General features: G+C 56.0%; 1 pseudogene; it reads right to left on the bottom strand.

Moving 5' to 3' along the window:
- Positions 1 to 500: 500 nt before the first annotated feature.
- LOC144312299 (small ribosomal subunit protein uS5 pseudogene) lies at positions 501 to 1,410 on the bottom strand (annotated as a pseudogene).
- Between the last annotated feature and the right edge of the window lie 3,521 nt (positions 1,411 to 4,931).

The following is a 4,931-nucleotide window of genomic DNA, read 5'->3' as shown; positions in this document are numbered from 1 at the left end:
CCCCCAAGGGGTAACAGAGCCAGTGCCTAGGTGTTAGTGCTCGCCATTCCTGCCCCCACGATGACCACATCTTCCACTGAGCCAGGACGGAGGCTCAGCATCTGGCTCTGCACCCTCAGGATGAAAAGCGTTTCCCTCTCTGAAGGGGGGGAGGTGGAGCTCCTCGGCCTCGCCCTTTGCTGACTTTCCCCACCCTCATTTCAGATTTGGCTCCTGTGCTCCAGCTTCCTTCGAGGGCTTACCATTCCCAAACATTCTGCTTTTTTCTTGTTCTCAGAGCTTCTGTCCACGCGGGTGCCCCAGCCTGGAGTGACCTCCATGCTGCCCTCCCCCCCACAGCAAGAGGCTTGTGCCCCACAGAAGAACCTCTGCTTGGCCTCCCCTGGGACCTGGGAACCATGGACTAAGGGCTGGCCAGTGGCATACGAGCAGAAGGGATGCATGTCGGGATTTTCTTTTTTTTTTTTTTTTTTTTTTAACAAGCTTTAATTCACTTTTATTTTTCTTGTATAAAACTATGTGGTGGCCACAGCTGGAGCCTGGGTCCTCTGCATGGAGACTCTGGTGTGGGTCTTTACAAGATGGTCAGTGAATTCCTGATAGGGAGACTTGGTGAACACAGTCTCTTTCCAGAGATCAGGGGTGAGATAGCTGTAGGTCTTAGAGATCGCATCAAAAGTAGCCTTGGCAAAGTTCCCCAGGGTGGCAGTGCAGCCCCTGGCCGAAGTATAGCAGTCGTCAATACCAGCCATCATCAGTAGCTTCTTGGGCACAGGGGCCGAGACAATGCCAGTGCCTCTGGGGGCAGGGATGAGACGCACCAGCACAGAACCACAGCGACCAGTCACCTTGCATGGGACAGTGTGGGGCTTGCCGATCTTGTTCCCCCAGTAGCCTCGTCGCACAGGGACAATGGAAATCTTGGCCAGGATGATGGCCCCACGGATGGCAGTGGCTACCTCCTTGGAGCACTTGACGCCCAGACCCACGTGTCCGTTGTAATCTCCGATGGCAACGAATGCCTTGAACCTGGTCCGTTGGCCAGCACGGGTCTGCTTTTGCACGGGCATGATTTTCAAGACCTCATCCTTGAGGGACGCCCCCAAGAAAAAGTCAATGATCTCAGATTCCTTGATGGGCAGAGAAAACAGATAGATCTCCTCCAGGGACTTGATCTTCATGTCCTTGACCAGGCGGCCCAGCTTGGTGACGGGGATCCACTCCTTGTCCTCCGCCTAGCCTCCGCAGCTCCGTGGCCCCGGCCCCGACCACGGCCACGCCCGCGGCCCCGGATGCCGCTGCCGAAGCCTCCGCGGAAGCCGCCGCGGCCTCCCATTCCGGGGCCCCCGGGGCCTCCGGGCCCTCCCGCAGCACCGGCGTCATCCGCCATTTGGTGTTCTCTCGGAGAAGAAGCGGGATTTTCTTTTCCCAACATGCTAGTTTTGCTCTGAAGGGCATATAACCCCCCAGCCTCTTCGTCTTCCATGTGAACAAGGGAGGTGCGAACAAGGCAATGGGCAGCGTCGTGCCACATGACGAGGATGGCAAGGCCGCCTTCCCAGCCCGGCACCACTGTCCTCTGACCTGCTTCAGGACGAGATTTCCCCTCTGCCTTGTCGGAGTCTCTCACTGGGAGCTCTGGTGTTACGGTGGTGAATCTCTAGCCATCTGCCCTCCTGCCAACATCCAGCTCCCCCCCCCCCCCCCGCCCCAGTGAGGTTCTCTCTGAGCCCAAGCTCCTCCGGGGTCCCTGGCAATTTGTACACCTCTCACGAGCACGCTGTAAAACAGTGGATGGCCACGGTCTCTCCCACAAGCAGGCCTGAGGGCAACTTCTCTCCCGATCATCCATCCTCTCCGCCGGACCTGGCTGAGGTGCTAACGCACACACCCCATAGCACCCCTCAGCCCTGCTTCCGCAGTCCAAACCTCTTGGCCTAGTGCTCAACTAATGACTCTGGCCTACTCTCTCCCCTCGGAGATGAGGCCCTGAGTGTGAACCACCTACCCCAGCAGCTCAGCACACCGGCTCCTCTCGTGTGAAAGCCCTCACGCTGCCCGCCCTGCCCAGCCCCAGGGTGGTGGGCCTGAAGGAGCTGCTTCCTTGCTGGCTGGAGCCTACACTGTCCCCCGCCTCGCTTGTTACTGAGAATAGGGATTGGGATGGGAGTTTCCCTAATCTTTGTGTTCTTCTCAAGTGGCCCAGGAAGTCTCACGGTGTGTATCTCTGTGCCCGGGCCCTCCTCCTGTCCCACCAGGCTGTGTGCTTTGCAAAGGGCCCACGTTCACTCCTCCCAACTTCTGGTGGCTGCGACTGTCCTAGTGAGGCCCACCCTTCAGCATCCTGGCCCAGGCCTGCAAGTCCATCACAACCCTGGGAAACAGTGCCTGTGGCCCTGGAGCGGCCAGATCTAAGCTAGTGCATGGCTATTTTGGGACAGGGAGGATCCTGGGAGGATGCTGGCGAGGTCAGAGTAGGAAGGGAAGGAGGTGGGTTTTCTGCCCATGATTATGTATCTCGAGCCCTCTGGAGTCCATCCAGGGGCCCAAGGCTGCCCTAGGAAGAACACACCCGGGGCTCCACCTTAGCCAAGCCAGCCACAGAGGCGGACTGGGGGCAGGCATGGGCTCAAGATTCTAGGCTCGGATCCCAGTGGCCACGGTCGGCAGAAAGAGTGTGTGTTTATGTGTTGTGTCCCAACAGCGGTGGCTTCGGCATCAGGCAAGATGCAGGGCAGTCTTGGGGTGGGGTGGGGTGGGGTATGTGGTGTGTGAAGGCGGGGGAGGTGTCAGAAACCAACCAGAGGGCAGCCGGAGGACCCGGGGAAGAATCCAGTCGCTCGGCAATGATAACTGATGGCAATTTATTAGAGATGCATTGAGCATCTACTATGTTATCAGATGCTGGCAAAACAAAAATGATAATACTCTGACTTTGTGGGTAGCACTCTCCAGTTGTATAAGCCCTTCTGCAAATATCAGGAACCTCAAAGTGGTTCATAAAGTGGTTTATAAACTCTGACCTTAAGGAAATAATCTGAGGTGCATCATTTAGGCCCAAGCATGAGAGTGGCCTTCCACTCCTGAGTTTGGAGATTTGCAACTATTTTAGAACATCAAAAATCCACTCTGCCTGTTTGGAGTGTTCTGGGGAAGGTCATCCATCAGTATGAAGTGCTCGGTACTGGTCCTGGCACACATCAGGGACTCGGTTAGGGGCTGTGGCCGTAAGTGCAGCCACGTGGTGGGCCATCCTCAGTGCAGAAGGTGGCCAGAACCCTCAGGTTGGCCCGAAGGGGCAGGTGCAGGGACCCTCCCAACAGGACCTAGCCCGTCCTAGCAGATGTGTTGTACTCCGTGATTCCATCCATAGTCTGAGATGCCTCTATGTGGCCCTTCCAGACCCTTCCTGCTGCCTCTCCAAAAAGCTGAGAGAGCATCTTAGACTTCTTCTGATTTTTGTCTCAATTTTAGGTTCTCTTATTAAACTCTCCTGGTGCTGGGAAACCTGAGTCGCTTAGTGGTCAAGTGTCCACTTTTGGCTCAGGGTGTGACCCTGGAGTCCTGGGATCAAGTCCCACATTGGGCTCCCTGCGGGAAGCCTGCTTCTTCCTCTGCCTGTGTTTCTCTCTGTGTGTGTCTCTCATGAATAAATAAATAAAATCTTTAAAAAATAAAAAATAACTTCTCCTGGTGCTACCCACCTGGCGCTGATCTATCATTTGAGCCAAACTGCCCTCTGGGTGATTCTTTAACACCTGGGACACTCCTCCCCAGAGCCCTTGCTCTCTCCTCCCATCTCCTGCCAGCTGCGTCCTGTCCCCGCTGGTGGCTCCTCCCCACAGAGGACCTGCGTTGTCTTTTCTCCTTCCCACTGCATCCCTCCTTCCCACCACTTCTGAGCTGCACACCATGGCTTCAGGGCTTCCTCCTCCCTGTCTCAGACCCCTGGGTTGCCCACAGACTTCTAGAAGTGAAGGGAGATGAAGCAGCTTTGGAAACATCCTCCTTTCCACCACATGCCTCCCCGGCCCCCAGCCTCCCAGGACCACCCGAGCCAGACTCTCCTCAGTGCAAACTTGACGCCTGTTGGTTAGACACCCACTTGGAAGGGGGACAGAACACGTGAAGCCCAATCAGGAAGGAGAGGGAGAGGGCAAGCCTCTGCCCTACCATAAATGCGTGTCCTGCACGCCAGGACGTGGTGTTGGATCGGGATTTTTGTACATCCTTAAGTACAAGAGGAAGTGAGGAAATAATGGTAATAGCGCTTCCTAGGAATCAGGAATGGTACTAAGTGCTTTCCATGACTATCTCACTGGATCTCCACACCACACCTGCAAGGTGGCTATTATCTCCCCCTTTCCACACCAGGAAACTGAGGCAGACAGGTTACATCATTCCCTAATTATTCTACACCACTGGTAAACATCAGAGCTGGACCTCAAGCCTCTATTTTCTGCGGCTCCTAATGGCCTGCCCTTCAGCAACCTTCTAGACTTTGAGCAAAAGATAATGGCAGTTTGGCTGAGAGCTATGGGGCGGTCTTATCTGAGGCGTGGGCTGCCCTAGAAGCCCTGATCCTGCAGGTGCTCTGCCAAGGCCCCGCCACCCTTCCCTCACCCTCATCCCATCTCATTAACCTCGGCATTCTTCTCCCAAAAGCTTTCCCAGATGCCAGGGCTCAATCTCCTGGGCCCCGAGGGAGGGAGGAAGCTTCCCAGGACTCGGACACCCTTTTAATTAACCCAGGTGACCCTCTCCCAACGGGCCAGCAGAATCCCATCATGGCCCCACTGTTTCCCGTGGCAGCACCCTGAACTGTCACTCCCACCCCAGCTCCCTCACTCTTCTGAGAATGTGGGCCCTCTGTTTCCCATATGCTCACCACCCACTGGCTTCCATTCCTGGCCTGGGGACCCTGGGTGAGG

This window comes from Canis aureus, chromosome 4 (assembly GCF_053574225.1).
Source record: "Canis aureus isolate CA01 chromosome 4, VMU_Caureus_v.1.0, whole genome shotgun sequence".
Classification (NCBI taxonomy): domain Eukaryota; kingdom Metazoa; phylum Chordata; class Mammalia; order Carnivora; family Canidae; genus Canis; species Canis aureus.
The sequence above is the reverse complement of the archived record's forward strand: the minus strand, read 5'-3'. Positions and strand labels throughout refer to the sequence as shown.